The sequence below is a fragment of the Equus quagga genome, chromosome 6 (assembly GCF_021613505.1).
Source record: "Equus quagga isolate Etosha38 chromosome 6, UCLA_HA_Equagga_1.0, whole genome shotgun sequence".
NCBI classification, from domain to species: domain Eukaryota; kingdom Metazoa; phylum Chordata; class Mammalia; order Perissodactyla; family Equidae; genus Equus; species Equus quagga.
Window position 1 is genome coordinate 112,281,521 of NC_060272.1, and position 23,356 is coordinate 112,304,876.

The following is a 23,356-nucleotide window of genomic DNA, read 5'->3' on the forward strand; positions in this document are numbered from 1 at the left end:
TTCAAGAAAACCCATATATTAAAAATAGACAAACATCTGACCAAAAAATAAAAGACTTAAATTTAGAAAAATAACTGACATATAAAGAATGTGACAAAGAGATGGCCAGTCTAACATCAAGCAATACCTATATATAATATTTATATAAACGCGTGCAAAAACTATCTTCCAAATGGGGCACATAAATGCATGTATTCTTTTTGATCCTGTTGGATCATGGTCCTGGCACATCTGGAAGAAAACCATCTCATGTTCTGGTTACTATTGAGGAAGACTTGTAGCTCCATCCGAGGGAGCTAGAAAAACATAACTATGCTCGTTATAAGGACATGGGATGTGCATATACAAGCCTGATTTAAACACGGAGAGACTAGTGCTGGGGGTGGGTGGTATTATAACAAAACCTAGTTACTGCAAAAGACAAAACAAAGGAGAGTTTTGAGGTTTTGTATAAATATTTAAACATTTAAATCCAAATATGCATTTTTGAACACATCTGTTGTTTCGGTTGTTTCTCCAACTCACCCAGATTTGTGTTGTTTCATCTGTTCTAATCTTTTCTTATGGATATTGATGCAAAGCCCAATTCTCTGACTAGACATCAGGGAATACTGTGAAGGCATCATGGAAGTTCACATCATTCTGACTTATTCTTATATGTTATATCTATGTAAAAAGATTGGTACTTTCACGTATTTACAGAAAACATCATTCAACAGGCTTTTTTGCTGAAAACTTAATGATTTCCTGGAGGGATGTAGGGGGAGTCAGAGGTTGGGAATCATAATTAGCATAGTGAAAATGTAGAGAGATCTGGAATATTAAATTAAGGCTGGGGGGAACAGAGGTAGGGATGAATCACTGCTACTTGCTTATATTTAGGATCATTATATACCTTGGGATAATCACTATTTGGCACATGACTCTCTCCAGAATGTAATGGATCTAAGAATATACACATATTCATACATGCATGCACACACACATACACACACATAAATATAAACGAGAGAGAGGAGAGAGGGGTGGGGAGAGAGAGAGAGACAGTGGCTTCTTTCATCTGATGGGTATCTGCTCTAATAGCAGTATCCAGTGAATACCTAGCTTCGATGGTTCGTTTCACCTGCCTCTCTCGAGTGGGTAAAAGGGTATCACAGAAAAGAAGTATACATACCTTATATATCTCATAAGTTTGGTTATAGCACAGAATGTAAATGCTATCATGAAACTCACCCAACTTGTATTTGGTGTATTAGAAAAGTATCTCTCCAGAGGAGAAAAACAAACAAAAACATTCTGCGCTGAAATATGGTAGAAAACACTTGGATAAGCAAAGGTAAAGGCTTTCTTTACCCTGGGACTTCTCAGAGTGGACTTGGGGCTAAAACCCAGGTCTCTTGCTTCAGAATAATTGCCTTTCCCACCCTCACAATGCTGCTCTGTTTAGTTCATAGGGCCCAAGGCCCTCAGTTTGAGGCCCAAACCAGCGGCTTTGAGAAATTATGCCCCCTCATCCTGATCATCACAAATTCAAGGTTGCTGACGAGGGAAGAAGGAGAAGCCAGGGGAACAAAAATAGAGAGGAAATACAGGGGTTAAGGGTATTTCCTCTGGAGTCAGAAGGTACTGAATGTTTATCCCCATCTGACACTAGCTTTGTGAACTTGGATCAAGAAATTTGTTAAGGTTCAGCTTCCTCATCTTTAATACAGAGTTGTTTAAAGAACAAAATATGAGAGTTCTTTTTCAATGTTACTGTTGCTATTTTTTATTAATTTTTGTCAAGTCTAACAACCCATCCCTTTTTCAATTGGGGTTATCAGTTTCATCTCCAATTATGAGTAGCAGCTCTTTCATTGGTTTCCTTAAAATGGTATCAAGGAAAAAGAAATATGCCTTAGAAGAAATTGGGAGGCTTTATATCTAAATGCACTGTATTAAAACAGTCTCAAAGTAATTGTTATTTTAATTAAAGTATGCAAATCTCTCTGTCTCTCTGTCTCTAACACACACACACAAACTTATTTTTCCTATTTCTTGTATTTTGTGTGAAAGGATCTTTAACTGGCCCTAGTGGCATCATATGAATGATTGATCTTCAGATAGTATATTGATTTTAAGGATGACTTCAAGTATGTCTTTCCCTACTAAAATGCTCAATACCCTGGAGAACAACACTGATACCAATCTCTTCTCAGAACCTGAATTAATGAGCAAAATTTTATTCTTCTGTCAGCCTGATCATTTAATGTGCTGTCATGCTAATCACTTTAAAGAGCTTAGATTTTGCCCTCTGAAGGTTTTACTCCTTAAAATTTAAATGCCAGTATCTATTTCCTAAACTTATATGTATTGAAACCAATGATCTGAGAATAATAAGGGAAGTTAAGCGCTAAGAACTACTCAATAACTGTAGACAAATAAAAAGCATACTTGAGAACTACAGTTAAATATAAGTTAAGACAGAAAAGCTGTGGGTTAAAAAAAACTAATTGAAAACTAGAATTAAAGTTATCCTCTTTTATGATAATAAAATGATGAATGTGTTATTGTTATAAAACAATATTGAAATAATCCATATAATTCACTTAAATAAGCAGTTCTGGATCCTAATTATGCATTCGAAGCATCTCTGGAGCTTTTCTGACATGGTGGCGCATGAGTCACACCCAAGACCAAGTAAATAAATTGGTGAAGCCTATTATCAACATTTTTCAATCTTTCCAGGTGTCATAATGTGCAAAAAGATATCTGAACCACTGATCTTGTTAAATTAACTAAATAATGAGGCCATTAGACTGAGGTCGTTCTAATACCTTAGCTGCCTACATAAACAAACTAAAACCTAAGCCTGTAAACGCTTCAAGGTTAAGAAATCGAAACCTCAGGACAACACGTCACACATAGCCAACTAGGCTTTTGCAAATAAGGCAAACACTTCAGCTATAGCCAATCAAACAACTTCCTTGCTTTGTTTCCGCCTCTTCTCTGTGAAAGTCTTTTCCCTAGCTCCTGTAAGTGGAGCGTTTCTAACCATGTCTGGTTTGGTAATACCTGATTCAAATAGATTTTTTCTCAAATAAACTCAAATTTTTAATATGCCTCAGTTTATCTTTTAACAATCAATACCCTTGCTCACTATAACACAATGAATTGCTTATAAACTTTTTTTTGTATCATGGAAAATTCTGAAAATTGGATAACTATTGGTCCCTCTGTCCCCTAAAAATGAACCCAAACACATCCACATCCACCCACATATCCAAACACATGCTCACACAGATACCTAGACACAGTCTCACACTCACATACACGTGATTTTGCACACAATTTAAAGGCACAGCCAAAATTCCTGAAGCCCATGTTAAGAAACCTACCTCTAAGAGCAACATTTAAATGAACTTAAGAGGAAGAGAAGCTGTTGCCTTTTCAATGTATCAAATAGCCTCACCTTGGCAATTGCTTCACTGTTTAAAAATCCCTAGTGTAATGACATTGCTTTATAGCTGTAACTTAAACCCATTTCGCCTGCTCACATTCTCAAGGCAAATGGAAATCAATGTGTGCATGTCCTGTGTGCATGTTCTGTTCCTGAGTAATTTACTGCCCCTTTCCAAATCTCAGTTTTCTGTCTCATAAATGAATACATTGATAGAGTACAGGGTAAGAATTCAATGAAAGATACCGCACTGGCATTTAAAACAATCAATGAATATTAGCTGCCACTATTATCGTTGTCATTTTTATTCTATTCTATTATAGTTTATCTCTATTAAAGATAGTTTCATATGCTTGTAGTCTTAATGAAATTTCTCATTTACTATTTTCATCTCCAGAAAATAGTCAAATTAAAAAAGCAAGGGAAAGCCAAATAAGCTAGCCATAAACAAACAAAGTTCATTATAGCTATTGCTGTCTCCTTTCATTTTGATTTAATTACTGCTTGAGTAAAGGAGTTTTGAATACAGAGGGAATATTGGGACATTGCCTTTGCTTCCATTTTAAAAATCTATCTCTGTCAAGTTGAGTGCACTAAGGGGGCTATTTAAGGGAAAAATACAACATTGTGTTACTGACTCATGCCAGCCTTTTGTTCCCTTTGCCTCTTAGATCAGACTACCTCTTTAAAACAGGTCAATTTTGGTTATTAATTAAATATCATTTTTCATTCCTATTTTTCCCATACTAAGTATTAGCATTGTTTCAGATCATACCTCCAATCAACCTTGATCAATTTGAATCTGGGTATCAGTCTCCTGGTCCCTCTTCCAGGCAGTAGTTGAAATGACATGGTAGTAGTAAGTTTCTTTTAAAATACCTTAACCCAGATTTTCAGTTCTTCCTCTTTCTCTTCTTCAAACCTACAAAGGCTACATACAATTTTTAAGCTAATCCAACAGTTTCAAGATGCAAAAAACACCTTGAAACTGAAACTGACAAAGTGAATCACTTTCCTCTCCCAATTAAGATCCACAGAGGCAGATTCGCTCACACGTGTGATATATATACACAAACACAGCTGGGTTGAGACCTGATTCACCTACATATGAACGCAACTTTTAAAATTTCTCTGAGTCTCAAACTTGCATGGCCTTTGTGATCTGTTAATATAGAAGAGCATTTCTGTTACATTCTTTTATTAAAGAATTTAAATTTACAATACAAATATTATTTAATCATCAATTTCTTTAAGAAATGAAGATGATACTCTGAAGAAAGGAAGAAGAACTTAATATAACCCAAAGTTTATATGCAGAGGAAGAAGCCTACCCTGTGTCATCATCTGTTATTTGCATTACTGCTCATCCTCACAGCCACTACATAAAGCAGATACCATTGACTTCACTTTTACAGGTGACTGGCCTATATTTTAAATGGGTTAAGAGCCTTGTGTAACTTAGACATTGTGTAAGAGGTGGAATTTGATTCCTCTGCTGCCTAGATTCTCTATTCTAGTATTTGATTATGACATAATGCCCGTTTTAGTTTAAGAGAATCAAAAAGTTAGCATTTTTTTCTATACTTAACAAGTTAAAACTGAAAATAGCACTACTTGCGTAAATCATGGCACTGCGAAGAAGACTAGCATAAGAAAGATTGAAAATCACTTTTGCACCGTAAAGTAATTATAAATGTGAAATAGCAATAAAAATACTATATGAGAAATTCTGTTATACTTAATTCCCATAAATGGCGCTATAACTTCTCATGTCTGTTCCTTGCATTTAGATGAAGCTTATAACTATCACTTAATTCTATTTCCTATACATGAAACTCGAATTTTAATAGGATATTTTAAAATATCTGAAGTGATAAAGAGAAAAACACTCTATTATAAGAAAGTTTTAGGTAGATTAAAAGAAGACCCATGAGAGAGAATCTGGTAACAGAAAAGGCAGCTGTAGAAGGCAAATTATGATTAAATTCAAAGTATATACAGGGCAAAAATAAACAAGTAAACATCACAAACTCTTATATACTGGCGTGCTTTTTAGTCTCAAGTGAAGATTATGTCTGAACAACATAAGGAATATCTCTGGATAACAAATCAATGGACATAACCAAATCAAAGCTGATCATTTTGGCCTAAATCACCTGATTTGACTATTTCCATGAAAGAAAGTAATGATATTTACTGGGTTTGAGAGAGTATCCTTATTGTTTTAAACATGGTCTCATTTAGTTTGCACGTCAGTGGTTCTATTAACCCACAAACATTTAATTTTGCAACACTTAACTAAATAGGAATAAGATGAGTGATTTAGATACTTAAAAATATGGATTTTAGATCCTGTGTAAATGGTTTGAGACTAGTATTCTTTCCTTGCCTAAAAATTGGCAATCCATTAAAGGAATCAAGAATTCACATATTTTAGGAGCCAGCCCTGTGGCCTAGTTGTTAAGTGCAGTGTGCTCCACTTCGGCAGCCTGGGTTTGGTTCCTGGGTGTGGACATATACCCCTCATCAGCAGCCACACAGCAGTGACCTACACAGAAAGTTGAAGATTGGCACAGAGGAAGATTAGCACAAATGTCAGCTCAGGGTGAATCTTCCTCAGCAAAAAAAAGAATAACAAAAAACAAAACAAAACAGAATTCATGCATTTTAGCAATTTTGCTTTTATAGTTATTGGATATTTCTTGCATAATTTTTCCTGCTCTTTTCTCCTTTCTTACAGAACACTTTCATTGCTGACTACTGTTACAGTAGCCTATTAACGTCACCTTAGCTATGCTAGCTATACAAAATATTAAATTTGATGTATTCTTTGCAGACTAGGCATGGGATGTGTGTATTAAAAAACAATGTTTAAAGGCATATTCTAGATTATTCAAGTACATATTTTTCTATATCTACTTTTAACATATCTGAGAGGAAAACCATAGCTCCCAGACCTACGGGTGTATTGATTTTTGTGTATTCAATTTAAAAAAAATCATGTGTGACCTAAGCTGCAAAAATGCAGCCCACTTTGGTTCACATTTCTTTCCTGCATGAGTCACGTCCTATGGATTTGGAATGGAATGACTACACAGGGAGAAAGAGTATTGGAAACATGCCAATCGACTATTCTCTGTGGAGTCTTAGGGAAAAATGATGACAGCAGCAGGCTGGTAGAGGATGTTCCTACTTGTCTTAGACTTTACTGTGGAAGGTGGTGGGTAAGAGCTCTGGAGTCAGACTTTCTGGGTGTGAATACTGACTGTATCATTTTTTAGGTGTGTGACCTCAGGAAAGTTAATTACCTTCTCTGGGATTCAGTTTCTTAGCTGGAAACATTGAGCTAATAATGACACCTACATCACAAATTTGTTATTAGAGTTTAGTTATCTAACAGAGGGGTTAGCATATTATGCGCGTGTTAAGTGCATAATAAATACGTGTTCACATTTTAGAAGTTATCTTGATATATTTCAGAAGAGCATAGCATAACCTACTTTTAAACATTGCAACATGAGAAATCATTTGTAGTTGGAGCCTTATTTCTAGCCTAAGGAAACACCATCTCCTTCACTAATATTTAAATGTGAGCATAGACTTTATTTTCTCTATTGTTTACTGCTGTATCCTCAGGTCTTCGATTAGTGCCTGCACCATGCATAGAGCGCTGTCAGTAAATGTTCTTTGAAGAAATGAATCATTAGCCAACTTTCAGTTTCCCTATGCCAGGAAAACCCTCCATAATACTTTGTAAGAGACAAAATGTTTCTTTTCAAATCCATTGTGGATATGCTCTAACCCACAGTGGCGTTCAATCTAATATTTCTTTTTTCTTTAATATGCTTCCTCCTGCCTCCAACTCTTTAACGGAAGCCTTTGATTTTGTGAAAATTCTAAAAATTCCTTTGTTATTCCACTTGAAGTTTTCTAATATGGGCAATCCCTTGTAATATTCACAACAACTTTCAATGAGACAGATTCTAGAAACCTTTTACAGATGAGAAAATTGAGATTTGGGGAAGTTAATTGTTCATTATTGAGTCACAAACTATAAAGAGCAAAACAGATTTTTCACCAGTTTAATATTAACATCAATGCTCTTAAGAACGAAGTAACCTTTTCCTACCTATGCAGTTAGTGTTCATATTAAAGCTACCAGGAGACCTGATGATTTCGCACACACTAAGGTATTAAGGATTAATAATATATTAACTATCAGTTAAAAGGTTACCCTGGCTGGACACGTTTTCACTTTGAAAAATGTTACCTTGAACAAAAATATATTGAACTAAATGAAAGAAATTCTAATGGTGACTTTCAGACCCTCCGACAGGTAATTGGAGTAGATAATTTGGGACTGGAGACTTTTCCAGAGTTAACAACCTTTATATAACTTTGTTCCAAGTTTCATCTTCAAATTCATCTATATACTTGCCCTTAACCCTTATAAGATAAACAGATAGTCTCCTCAATTAATTAATTCAATTATTCAATTCATACAGTTTTGTGGAATGTGTACTATGTGCCAGACACTGTTTCAGAAAATCCACAACTTATTGCAGAACAAAGACAGTTAAATACATAATTACAGTACAATAAGATAAAAATTACAAGAAAAGCACTTACTACAAAAATGGGAATGAAAAATACACATACCTATTTGAGAAAAGACATCAAGAAATCCTTTATGGGAGCAGTTACATTCAAATGGGAGTGGGGTGGTAATAGAGGGAGTACTGAATGGTGAAAAGACCTTACCAGCTGGAATACTTTGTGAAGAGAATTCTAGACAGAGCAAACAGCATATGCAGAGGCATGGAAGCTTGAAAGAATGCAACTTGTTGGGAAAATTAAAATTAATCGGCTATGAGCAAACACTCTCCGATGACTTCAATGACCATACTCACTATTGGTTCTTCCTCTTGTGGGTTTAAGCTTTCAGTGTTGGGGGTACTCATCAGCCTGTCTTCCTACCTCTCTGGATTAGGTTTCTATCACTTATCTCATTTATTTCAGAATTTTAATCAATAGCTATCAGAATGTTGGCGGAGTTTCCTTAGGAGCTTCCAGAATACTGTAACTTAGATGATCTGGTCTAATTTAAAGGAGATAATTCAGAGACAAAAAATAAAACCAGAAAATATGAAAGGAATAAAAATTGGGAGGTGGGAGAAATTCAAAAACAACTATTGTCAGTAAGAACTCATATTTAGCTTAACACTGTTACAGATGTACATATAGAAATATATAACAGATATGCGTATATATAGCAGTTAGTCTATAAACACATTTATTTGCTCTTGCAGGTGAGAGAGCCTAAAAGAAGTGAGACCTCAGTAACAATGTGCACACCTAGGGCCCACATCTTGGTTTTGAATAATATTCTCCAATCAAAGGAACCGGGGATCCTTAGAGAAATGGCTGATTCTGGGACTGTGGAAAGAAACACACAAGATGAGCCTGGAGAATCTTGCTGTGCCAAAAGTAAGGAAGTACTAAAAGAAAAACAAAAACAGAAAGACACTGTTGCGGTTTGTCAAAGAACACATAAGCTAATGGAATGTTTCAATCGCCCAAAGCAGTAACAATTAGAACAACAAAATAAAGTAGAATCTGATTATAATGCAAAGTATAAAATAAACATCCATGAGTCTATGCTGACATAAATAAATGATTTAATGAATTGATGAATAGGGGAAAAGAGGTAAATCTTCTGTACAGAAGAATTCCAATTTATTTAGATTCTTCACCTTAAAGGAGGGGAAACGTAGCTCTCCGTTCATGAAGTGTAGACTGTGCATAGAGACTGTGAATGAAACTGAGACCCCTCTCCCTGGTCTACAGGTGAATCTAGCAAACAAGCAGTATAAGCTTAAAGTCAGTACAATAAAAATCCATGCTGTGTTGTGAAGCAGCCATGCAGGCCATAGTAAGTCTGTGTTAGAATGACCTTGCAATCCCTTGTCTCTGACTGAACCGGCAGGATGAATCAGCAACAGATAATGGGTACTTCGCTCTCACATTTCCCATCTGCACTTCTTAGGGATTGATGGGAAAAGTGACAACCCTGGTCCTTGCCTCCCTCCACACAGAGATAACATAGACCTTACAAGCCTCGTTGACGTATAACCGAAAGTTTTTTTTCATCCTTGAAATAGATGACTATTCGATGTGTAAGCCCTTCCTGCACACACACTGCTTTGTTAAAAGGTATAAAAACTGCTCAGATCTGTAGACCTCAGAGCAGTTCCTCAGAATATTCTATCGACTGTTTCCCAGGATTTGAATTCCTCACCTTAATTATCAGATAAACTCCTTCATTGAACCTTTACCTAGACTCTTTATTTTAGTCGACAAGACTTCCTTCTAAAGAGTAAAATAGAGAAATGGAGGAAAAAGAGTGACTTCATAGTGGGGAAAATTACAAACATTACTTTAGGGAGTGAGTGGTCAAGGTCAACATCAAGAGTCATAAATCATGTTGATACTATGTACTGTTGACATGACATAATGAAACTGACACTTTACCTTTGTGGCCTTCCTCTCTAAAACCCAAAACCCAACTCTAATCAGGAGAAAAACATCAGACATTCCCAACGGAGGCACATCCTACAATATACCTGACCAGTGCTCCTCAAGATCTCTCAAAGTCATGAGAAACAAAGTAAGTTTGAGAAACTGTCATGGCCAAGAGGAACCTGTGGAGACACAGCAACTAAATGAATGTGGTGTCCTGGGTGGGATCTTGGAACTGAAAAAGGGCATTAAGCAAAAATTAAGGAAATAGTAAGTGTCTTCTTCAAATATATATTTCTTACTGATTCTATTTTCAAAGTGACCTTTATGTAATTTGGTGTCAAATGATGTTGCGTGAATGTTGACAAATAAAAATGGCAAGTAATAGGATATATTGGAGTATATGAGGAAGCCATTTGGTGTAAACCTAATTCGGCCTGACCTTGTCTTTCCAAAAGGGCCTAACTGAGGCCATAGAGCTAAACTCAGAGAAATAATATTTGTAATTATCATACTTGAACAATGGAAGTTGAAAAAGAGAAAATAGGGGATTTCTAAGTAATTAATCACTAAAATTGATATTTCAGAAAATTTGAAGTAGAGCTCCAATATCAGATAAAGTTATGCTCATAAAAGAGTGATATGCTCTCTGACCTCAATCTCAATTTTTGGTCTCTCCCTTATCTCCTAAGAAGATCCAAGAATATTCTCAGAGGAACATAAGGGCGTTCCAGAACTCAGACCAAAAAACTCTGAAGTGAATGATGGTTAAGGTTTTGCCAACCTGTAAATATTTATTGGCTCTAAGCCAGGGAGGAGGTTTATTATCAGAACATTGTTGCTGACTCTTGAGATTGTGAGGAAATGAGAAAAAAACAAATCCTTAGAAACAGCTTAAATTATAGATTGGCTGCTTGAAGAAGGTCACATTGCTTTTCCGTCCTCGAACTAATAGAGAAATATTAATATTCTGAATCTAGGGCCCCCTGCCAAGTCTCCATCCCAAATTTCCTAAATTAACTATTTACCCGTCAGTCGAATACCAAAAACTCGCTTGTCTGAAATCCTTGACTGCATGAACAAGATTAAAAGCAATTCTAACAGAAACAGGGATAGCTGGCTGTGTCTTCTGCAGGCCGGCTACTTCAGTCATTTCACCCCTAAAAGTGCCAGGAAAAAAAGCATTGATGTGGTTCAGTCTGGGAGTGAGAAGTTAAAAAAAAGTGTTGGGAGAGAATCAGCATTTTGCAACTGAATTGCAGGCAGTCCAGGGAAAGGAGAGATAAGATAACAAAGACCCCCAGGGCGCTTCAAATGTAAGCCTCAATAAAAGAAAAACATATAGAAATAAGTGATAAGACCTGGGGTTTTTTGAAAGGTAAACTGACTGTGGACTGCTTGTCAATCAATGGATGCCATAGGCCAATCAGATGGAAAGGACTTTCACTGGGCTAGAAAAAATTTGATTCTACTGAATTGTTGGCCCTCACAATACAAACAGAGGGAAACCAGTCACTAGGTTTGTCATTTACATGAGTCAAGAAGATGGTGAAACCAAATGATTTATCTCTTTGTATTCAGTAAAGCAATTTAATGGAACTAAACTTCCCAGTGTCCATCCAATTATATGACATTTGCTGTACATGGCCAGTTAAAAAAAAGTTTTGGGAAGCAAATTAATAAGGAGAGTCTCTGAACCAATTACATCTGGCTTCATTCTAGTTTGAAATTGCTGAGTAACAAAACACACACTTCCACAGTTCGATTGGTGATGTGATACCATATGGAGGGGTGGTAGGAATAGTTTCAATCATCTAAATACTAGGGTAGGGGACCAATTGTGGAAGTTTCCTTAATAAACACTTTCTTTGGCCTCATTTTTGAAATTTACATATTTTGCAAGTTGGATAAGTATTGAAGAGTAAATATTTCCGAATATCACATGAACAACACTTACAGGCAATATGCATCCTGTTTACGTAAAATTTACTTTTTCAATAAGTTTAAAGAAGCAGTCAATGTCTCTGGCTTTTATGAAACAAGTCTTCCAAATGCATACTCATATTTACTTAGAGAGTAACCTTGGAAATCCTTGCAAAGTATAGTGAGTTTATTTTTTCTTTGCAGAGTTCGACTGTTTTCTAAATTCAGAAGTTTAAAAACGTTTTAGAAAACAAGGAGAAAATTTAATTTGAAGAATAAGTATGCCATTGAAAGTCCAAATTAAGATATTCAGACTTCGGTTTCACAGTTAGGGGGAAATAAAAAGATATTTTTCATTTGTACTTCTACAGGCTTTAGTTTAGTAAGATACGTTCCTTAAAGGCAATTAGCTAACCAAGATAATTACTTCATCTGACATGTATAAAGAATTATTGATCTGTTTAGTCCATAATTTTGAATTGTGCTCCATTTAAAAAATGAGCCTTTGTCCAGCACCTTTACAGAGTCGATGAATGCAAATGATCTTCAGTGTTCTGGCACCTTTTATCTTACAGTATTTGTTTACCTACAGGATTTTCAGGGATCAGGTAACTTGGACTGTTTACTTAAATAAAGAATTAAAAAAAAATTCCATGTCAGAAAATCAGTATCTAAATAGGTGTAACTAAGTGATCCTATATTTAAAAAAAAGTATAGGTCAATGGAAAATAATTTTTGTTGTGCACAGTGAAATTTCTTTTTAGTATCTTCTTAAAATATTTGAGATGTAATCACATTTTTAGTTATTTTTATTTTGAACACTAAACATTTTCCCTTTAAAAAAATTTTTTTTAAAGGGAAAAGGCTTAAATGTAAGGCCCAGAACCATAAAATTCCTAGAAGAAATCATAGGGAAAAAGCTCCTTGACTTTCTACTGGCAATAATTTTTGGATATGACACCAAAAGCATAGGTGACAAAAGCAAAAATAATCAAGTGGGGCCACAAAAAGCTTCTGCACAGCAAAGGAAGCCATCAAAAAAAATGAAAAAAATATTTGCAAATTATGTATCTAATAAGGGGTTAATATCCAAAATATATCAGAACTCCTACAACTCAATAGAAAAAAATCTAATTTAAATGTAGGCAAAGAGTCTGAATAGACATTTTTCCAAAGAAGATAACAAATGACCAATAGGTACATTAATAGGTGTTCAACATCACTAGTCATCAGGGAAATGCAAATCAAAACCACAGTGAGTATCACCTCACACCTATTGAAATAGCTATTATCAAGAAGACAAGAAATAATCAGAGTTGGTGAGGATGTGGAGAAAAGGGAACCGTTGTGCACTGTTGGTGGGAATGTAAACTGGTGAATCCACTATGGAAAACAGCATCAACTTCCTCAAACAATTTAAAATAGTACTACCATATGATCTAGCAATTCCACTTCTGGGTATTTATCTGAAGGAAAAAAAATTATAATCTCAAAAAGATATCTGCACCCCCTTATTCATTGAAGCATTATCAACGATAGCCAAGACATAGAAATAACCTGTCTACTGTTGGATGAATGGATAAAGAGAATGTGCATACATACAAAAATGGCAATTATGTGAGGTGATAGATGTGTTAATTAGCTTGATTGTGGTAATCATTTCACTATGCATACAAATATCAAATCATCATGTTGCACACCTTAAATATATACATTTTTATTTGTCAATTATGCTTCAATGAGTCTGGAAAATAATAAAATAAAATAAAAATAACCACATCATTAACAGAATATTTTGCATACTCTGAGTCATGGCACTCTTTTGACTTAAAGTTTTGAGTATTTGTAAAATATATTAGATGACTAGAGATTTATGTTCTTTTTAAAACACAGATTTTTTTTTTTTTAGCAGTTATTGTTAGGTTATTTATGCTATATGGTTTTTTGGGGTTTTTTTTGGTGAAGAAGATTGGCCCTGAGCTAACATCTGTTGCCAATATTCCTCTTTTTTTTCCTCCCTAAAGCCCCAGTACATACTTGAAAGTCATTTTAGTTCTACTGTATGGGATGCTGCCACAGCATTGCTTGATGAGTGGTGCTAGGTCTGTGCCCAGGATCCGAACCAGCAAAACCCAGGCCACCAAAGTGGAGCATGTGAACTTAACCACTTGGCTGCGGGGCCAGCCCCAGAATTTTTTTATATAATGAATAGATTTGAAGAAAACTGATTGCAAAAGTAAATTTATGTAGACAGTTCTCTTTTCCAGCATAAAATATAAAAATTAGAGATTGTGTATATCTGTTAGAAATGGTTAAGTAACAGGAAATTTGATGGATGGTGCGTTAAAATGCAGGGATTCATTTTTTTTCTCAGTTATCTTGTTCTTCTGGTTAGTTTTCCCATGATTCAATCTGGACAAGGCACTGGGCTGACATCTGTATGACTCTCTTGGCTTTCCCTCAGAGTAACAGAAGGTTTTAAACTCCCTTCAAGAAAAAAGGAAAAGGCATGGATATAGGCAGATCTATTTTTCTTATGATAAATCAGAATCTTTCCTAGAAGCCCTGCCCATTGGATATGGCCCATCATTCTATCGGCAAAAACTATATCATTCAGTCATACGTAAGTCCAATGCAGCCTCACCAACACGTAGAATATGTAGTTTCTGGGGCCAGCTGGTGGTGCAGCGGTTAAGCGCACATGTTCTGCTTCTTGGCGGCCTGGGGTTCGTCAGTTTGGATCCCAGGTGCGGACATGGCATCCCTTGGCATGCCATGCTGTGGTAGGCATCCCACGTATAAAGTAGAAGAAGATGGGCACGGATGTTAGCTCAGGGCCAGTCTTCCTCAGCAAAAAGAGGAGGATTGGCAGCAGTTAGCTCAGGGCTAATCTTCCTCAAAAAATAATCACAAAAGAATGTGTAGACTCATTAGCCTCTGTAGTGAACGTTGTCATGGGGAAAGGGCCATGCAGATAGATGTCAGTTGCTGAATCAATAGTGTTTGTGGTACTGTGCTTCTTCAACTGGGTTCATGGAACATTTGAATTGGAAACAACTGATGCAGCAGAAAAAGAGATCTGTACTCACCTACTGTTGTTTTTTCCTTTTAGGCATATACTTAAATGGCATTTCCCAGTTGGACTGAATTTTGGCTAATGGAATGTTGGTGGAAGTGACGTACACTGTTTCATGGTGTGGCCTTAAAATCCTCCATGCTCTTGCTTTTTCTTTCATCATGACTCTGGAGATCATAGGATAGACACTGTAGGATTGCAAGATGAAAGAAACATGGATTCCCAATAAGCCACATGGAGAAGAGCTGTCCAAGAGATCCATTGTACCAGGAGCTTCCACACTAGATTTGGTTTCAGTGTGATACAAACTTTCATTCTGATAAACTTCTCACATGGTTTCAATGCTGCTTGTAATATTCTTTAACACATAACAAATCCATTCTACCTAATTTTTTTCTTTTTGTCTCAATTTTAACATTATTTACTCTCTGATTTCCCCTACTACTAGGTTGGTGGTCCTCAGTACTACCATATTAGTTCTAATAACATTTGTCACCCGTTGTTCTAAGCATTTATTTGATCTTTTTGTTTCCCCTAAAATCCTAGGAGGAAAGATTTTGTTCGTCTTTTTATTGTCCGGTTTGAGCAGAGGTCCTAGTTTAATACATAAAAATAAAATACTTGTTTACTGAATGAATCCTGACATCTTGAAATCATATTCATGAAGACACAGGTTAAGTTACTGAAATACGTCCAATGCTTGAAAAAAGATGGGGAGGAATGGAAGAAGTAAAATCTTGGGGGAGAAGAAGGGTGAGAACAAACAGACAGTTGCAAAGAAAAGAGAAGACTGTTTTGTCAGCTGCAGGAAGAATATATCCTTCAAGAAGGAGAAAATGAGGTAGGAAAAGACTGTAGTGAGAATAAAAACTTGGAGAATTAAATGCAAGGCCTCAAAGAAAGATTAAAGAGTAACAGTTTTTCCTATTAATATGCTCTTGGAGATTGTAGGCAAAGAAACCAACACTAATGCTTTTGATGGTGAATTTTGAGGAAGCTGGTAAAATTACTGTAGTTTCTCTTCAGGCACAGGTCTGAACTTACTGGAAAATTTTGGAAAAAAATTTGTACTGGGAAGGTTAACTCTCAGCAAACTAATATCCTGAGATGTTTTGTTTTTCCTTTTTAGTTAAGAGCTGCCAAAGTTGATTTAGCCTTGGGGAGAGAGTCTAAAACCAACCAAATCTCTGAGATTCCTTTGCAGTGATTGAGGATACGGGTATGTTTTACTTGAGTTCATTTTGTCTTAGGTCTAAGTTCCTATCTAATTCTGTGCTATAAACTCTACCTGTAACTCAGTTCCATGGTGCTACATCCCAAGGATCCAACCTAGAAATAATTAATTAGTTCATTCAATACTTAGATGGTACTTTTCTGTGTCAGAAACTTGTCAGAATTTCTGAAAATGGGATAGTACACAGAACAAGATGCAGTTCTTTCTTAAAGATTAAAAATGTTAAATGTAGATGAAATAATGACCCCCATAGATGTAAAATGACTTTTTCAATATTTTGTTTTATTTAACTTATTAATTAATATGGAAACCAGCAGGATATTAAAACTGGTTCAAAAGAGATTTCCAAATGCCACATTTTGATAGTCAGGCAAGGCATGCTGAAATGAATTTATAAGTGAATAGAAAAACTGGTTAATATTCACAGGGTGATAATCAATTGCATTCTATTAGAAATAATTTTTGTAATTATATCAGCATGCTACAAGTTATTTTCTACTTCCACAGCTGTAAAATAGCCTAGTTAATGACAAAGGCAGAGATAACCCAGAAGGTAGAGCTGGTCAGGACACTTACTAAATTTCAAAGTCTCTCACAATTTTTCCTTACATTTACAAGAAACTCAGCTTACAGTCTAGCCTGGAGTAGAATTAGTCAGTCATAGAAGCATGAAGAGGGGCTCTTCATTTGGATAGAACAGGGAAGGGACTTCTTAGCGTAGAAGATATCTAACCTAATGATGAAAAGTAAATGCTTGGCCCAAATGGAGTGGATGGGTGAAGGGATCGTGTTCTTAGAATTAAGTAAAGAGGGCAAGAGAGAACTTGCATCTTCGTGAACTGATCCTGTTGTTCTCTTCAGGAGTCATGAGGATTGACCACTCTTGCTATTTGTTTGCTCAGGGGAAACTAAAGTATAGAAAACATCGATGTATGAATGCATGGATCTGCCTTATAAGATGATGCTTGCTGTCAAGTGCTACTTGGCTTTCACACAATGAAAAGTGAGGTGAAAAGATCCTACACTTCCAAAGGTTCAATTCTGTTGCGTCTAATCACCTGGACCATCCATCTCTACCCTGGAACACTAAGATAAAAGACCAGTGTAGTCATTTGCCAAAACTAAATTCCATTACAGATAGACTGGGTGTTCGTTAGAACAGATATGGAAGAGAAATCTGTTCTCTAAATTCCTCCTCTTTTAATAAACTTGTCCACTTGGTAACTGTGGGCTGGTTACTTATCTCTTTTATGTCTCAGCCTTCTTGCTTGTAAAATGGACAACAGTAATACAATTTAGTTGCAAATATTTTACAGGTATTTTTGGTTTTGCCATCTAGGTGCTCTGTCTAATTTTATGTAAGGATTTAGGAAGATCCACAATTATGCTGCCCCTTTTCCTCTATCTTCCCAGAATTCCACATACACATTTCCACATATTTTTACTGTCAAGGTACTTACCTAATTCACAGAATATTTAAATGTGAATAGGTAAAAGAAAAAAAGAATTAATTCTACCTATCCTATATGATGTGTTTTCAAACCCCGGATGACATGGGCATTTCAGAGAAAGTAAATAAAAATTGCCTATGTTTTATTTTGAGAAACTCCAGTATAAGGGACTAGACCTATAATTTTTTATCTAAGCAAAAAGAAAGGGAAAGCCTGATTTAGCACTGTGAACTGATATTTTTATTTTATAATGATACATTATTTGAATTGATATTAGGTAAAAGAATGATGTATTTCTTTATCTCTGAATATTTAGTAGTCACGAGCAGGAACAAAAGTACTTTATAAGAACACTCAGTTTTAACATGTTATTAGTACCTGACACAATTTGCTCATAAGCTGGGAGACTTTTTGGTAGAGAATCAAATCACGTATAACAAGAGATTTAATATTGAAAAGAATATATTGTTTCTGGAAGGCTTTTCCTCACCTTCTAGATCATTGTAAATACATTTCTTATTCAATTTTCTGGTATTTTTCCTTGTAATAATGCTGAGTTAGACAAAATACTTCAAGTATACAAACTTTCCATTCCTAAAGAAAAAAAAATCCATTGGAAAAAACTTGGGACTCGGCGTCAGTTTCTGAGAAAATCAAAACTGGATTTTTTTAAATATACAAGGTTTTTTTCCTTTAACTTCTGTTGTTGCATAGCTACATCAAATTAATCGATAAAACAGCATTGATTTTAATAGTATCTTGACCCACCTATAATAATGAAATGATGCGCTTGCTGAAGCAGAGTGCATGTTTTAAACACTTTTTCTAATAAGAACAGCTAATTCCCATCTATTCTAACTGCTTTTGCACAAGTGGTAAAAGTTAGAGTACATATTTGACTCTCTAAACTGAAATAGCATTTGTCTAGCAGATTCTGATACAGACTTACCACCTTGCAAGTGTACTATTTTAAAGACATAGGAAAGGCTGAAAAACAAATGGTTCTGAAAGCAAAGATGGAGAGACAGCCTTTTATCAGAGTATAAGAGAGATTCCATGGAATATTAGTGCCATGCAACTAAACTGAGGGGGCAGGGGGATCCCTGGTGGCCTCAGATTGCATGTCTTCATGACGTAGAGGAATTCCATCCTGAGAAAGGTGACAGGAAGTTCTTAGGTCCTCCCTCAATTTCTACCTCCTAGGTCAGAACATGGGATTACAAACTTTCCAACGTAAGGCAGCAGTGATTTGAGTTTGCAGAGTTGGGATAACTGAGAAAATGTGTGTGAAGTGCCTTGCATATAGGCCTGGCCCATTTTAGTAACTCAATAAATAGTGCAGATGAAAACTATGATTTCTGTACACAAACAACACCTACAGCAGATATCAGCTGAGAATATCCTGAGTATGCCCTTTATGCCTATCTGCTCTAGATGAAGCACAGAGTTCAACATCCTTCTCTGGTTCCCTAAATATTTCTCATGACAGACATTTGGGAGCATCGAGTCACTTACTGAAGATTTGTGGGTACCGATGGGAAGCCATCAATGGTAATACCCATCAAATTATCACTTCCTGCTTGAAAACTAAGTTAGGAAAATGATCATTGACTCGTGTAATTAATGTATAAAGGATATATATGGTAGCATTCAAAACAGCACATATTGGATAACGTAAATAATGGTATCTATTTTTAATGGAATATTATGTCAACATTTAAAATTATGTTCTCAAGGAAAGTTTAGTAAAGTGTGTATGGCCTCCCATAACATAATATTGACAGGCCAAAGCACAGGAAATTGTGCAGCTAAGGATTGCCTGAGTTTAGGCATGGAAAAAAAATTGGAAGTAAACTTTTGCTTTTTTTCTCTTTCTGTATATTCTAAATTTTCAAAAATTAGCAAGCATTTCTCTCAATATCAGAAAAAAATAAATATTATAAATATGGAGTTGAGGACAACCACTTAAAGAGTTCTAACAAATTTCTCTGGATTACTTTGTTTCAGAGTAGAAGACGTTATCTAAAATCACAAAGTGGTAACGTGAACTATAGGTTTGTATGCTGCTTTAAGGATAGCAGAAACTGACATTCCAGTTAATATTTGTAAAATACTTTATAATTGATAGTATCTAAAATAAATAGGTACATATACACACATAGGTAATTGTGTTTTGTTCTAAACATTTAAATAATCCTATAAACCACGTTTAAGAACCATTTTTTTTCCATTCCCCTATGTGTTTCCACCTAATAACTTTTCACTCAAACACAACTTTTACAGTCAACTTCTTCAAAAAAATTTCTGGCCAAACTGATTTAATCCCTGCTTCTATATTTTGTGATCCAGTAGATGATGGAAATAGTATTACCAGTTCCCTAAGATTTACACTACAGATTCGCTTCTTTGGGATTTAAATCTGTATGCATGTATATCAATGAGCTGCATCTAAACTTCTAAAACTGCTAAAAGATTAGCTTCGTTACAATTTCCTATTAGGAAATAGAGGATCTGAATTAAGTTAATACTATTTTTCTTTGTTCTTCAAGAAATTAAATCTATATGATTTGCAAATATTTAGATTTTTAATTTTTAAATCAAAGTAAGAAATGAGCTAAAGAATTATTTTTTCTCTCTCTCTTCATGGTTGAATATTTTACAAAGAAGTCCCTCTAATAACCATGAATTTTTTTTCAGGCATAGAGAAAATTCCAGTTGTCAGCCATGCTTTTTGAAGCATTCTTTAGAGCAGTTAATAAGATCTATAATAATCTGGAAAATAATTATGAACACATAAGTCCTATTAACATATAGTAACTACCCAGCCAAATAACTCACAATTTTTCTGTTCTTGGATTGAGGAAAAGTGACAAAGCCATAAAACAAAAATGTCTACCTTGACTTAATTGTGAAAAGCACAATGTGACAGATGAAGATAGAACTCTTAAATATTTCATTGTAGCATATTTAGTAGATTGACTTTAAATCATTGTCAGAAGTTTGAGAAAACAAATTAAGAAAAGATAATTTCAGTTAAAAGTTTGTCCTATAAAAATCATATCCCTATTTATGCTGTATTTTTTATTTTTTTGGTGTTTTTTTTTCTTTTTGGTGAGCAAGATTGGCCCTGAGGTAACATTTATTGCCAATCTTCCTTTATTTGCTTGAGGAAGATCATCCCTGAGCTAACATCTGTCCAATCTTCCTCTATTTTGTATGTTGGATGCCACCACAGCAAGGCTTGATGAGCAGCGTGTAGGTCTGTGCATAGGATCCAAACCCACGAACCCCTGGTTGACAAAGTGGAGCAAGCAAACTTAACTACTATGCCACTGGGCTGGCCCCAGTATTTTTTATTCTTTATAGCCATCACTATAAGCTTTCATAGTATGCTCATTCCAAAGTAACAGTTCTGAGATCATTAATGCATTCAAAGAATTTTGCAAATGTTTGCTAACTATTGCCGGGAAAAATCTTTCCAGGCCTTAAGAGCTAGTTCTAAACCTGTTTATGTTTGGTTAATTACCAACCTCACAATGCCCTCTTATGCTTATGATTTTCTTGACCTTACATTCAACATCAGCCAGTTTTAGATGTAAGACTTGGGGAAAAACTGAAAGTTTATGTTGGTAGAAGGAGCTCTGAATTGGAAATTTAGGGGCCCAGCCTTGTTCTGGTCTACTATTAACTGGCTAAATTTATAAATTTATTTATTTTGGCACCTTTTTTTGTTCAAATAATTATGGAGGAATAAACCAGATGATCTCTTATTTCCCCTCAACTTGTGTATTTTCTAGGAAGCTTAGTTGCTTCCTAACCATATAAAGATTCCCACAGTCTATTAGTTTTCGAGGGCCAACTGATTTACTTCTTTGGAAAATCCTGAGTTAGACATAGATTCCACAGAGGACATGTCCCTAATGTAAGACTGTAGACGTCTAGAGAAATTTTAGGCACTCTTAAAGTTCCCAGAAGTGTGTGACAGAGAGATCAAATGTGTATTTCAGAGGAAAAGCACATTTTGATGATGCATTACAGGCTGATCTCTTGTCTTGATTTCTGCAGCACACTGCTGATCACATAGTAGGTTCTCAATATGTCATGAATTGAACTTCCCCACTTCACAGTTAACCCAGCATTTAGCAATTAGCTTCAAAGAAAGGGAGCCCCTGAGGGAGTGAAGTTGCTTAATTGTTGTACTACTGCTTATCAGGAACTCAGTAGGTGTTCAGCAGCTCTATTGTAATGATGGATGATGCCTATTTTTATGCAAGACTTGGCTTTATGTAGCTATTTGTCATTGCTTTTGATAATACCTCTTTTGCATAACATCTCTTAGGGCTGAGAGACCAGCGTACTTGTTTTGTAAGATTATCCCCTTAGTTGTACGGAGATGTTCTGGGACAACTACAGCCCTTTTGCGCTTCCACAATCTGGTCATCCTAATAGAAACGTCTGCACCTGGGGTGAAAATATTAAAAAGCAATATAAAAGCAAATATCCATAATTTTCTCAAATACGACATCACCTCTTTTTCAAATTTACCACGTGGCAATGAATTTCAGACTTTGCCTTCTCAGCCTCAGTAGATAACAGTGGGTAGGGGTTGCAGATAGCTGGAGACATAATTGATGGCCTGTAGGTAGTAAATGGAATCTGGATACATATTTAGAGCTCTTATATAAAAAAATATCAATGTACTGTAAAAAATGTAATGACTTAAATGCCAGCAGTAATGCAGTGATTTTGCATATTAATGAAGCAGTCATTTCTTTAAATACTTTTTTGGACATAGACTCTATTTGTAGTAAGTGCCAAAATGGTTAGTAGCTTTGGGCTTTGGGTTCTAAAATATATGGAACTATTTAGCTTTTTAGTTCACCCAAACTCTTTTCTCCTTAAATTTAACAAGCTATATAGCTGGCTAGGAACACAGAATATCAAGCAAATGAAAAGTAGTATCAGCTAAAAGCTAAACATGTATATTCACTCTATAGTTAAGTCTGATCACATAGGTAACTGACTTTATTTTACTCATTTGTTTATTTCTTACAGGCTTTAGTTTATATGTGTACGAGTGATAGAAACCTAATGAAGATCAACAGAATGCTAACTATCAAGTTACTAGATGGATTCCACATTGACACTTTGATTCTTAACCTGTGTTTAACTATAATAGTGGGTCTGCTCTCACTAGGACCCCTTAATATAGCAAAACCTCCTTCTTGAGCCAAACTGAATGATGTACATCTTATGTTTTCCCAGGGATAGTTGTTTTTAAATATCATTTTTATATGTTACAAGCCCTTGAAACAGATTGAATATGTTAGTTAAATAAATAAATTATTGCGTTGCAGACAGCAGGACCAAAATGTAACATGCTAATTTGTTGATTTTTGATAAATATTAGGTTGGGAAGTGATATTAACTAGGACAAACACATATGCATTTATGGGTAGGCTAATTCACTAGAGACAATATCCATTTCAGTGTACGACCATCACTATGATTCTCCAATATCATTAGAATTCATTAAGTAATTATAAATGCATGGTACTTCAATTTAAAATAAATTTACAAGGACCTGCTAAATGTCTCATAACCTGTTTACAAACTACATTCATACTCATTAATTTCTTGGTTTCCAGACTCGAACATAGATTATATAGCTAAAAGTCGAAAAAATAATGCAGAATACTTTTGGTATTACGTAG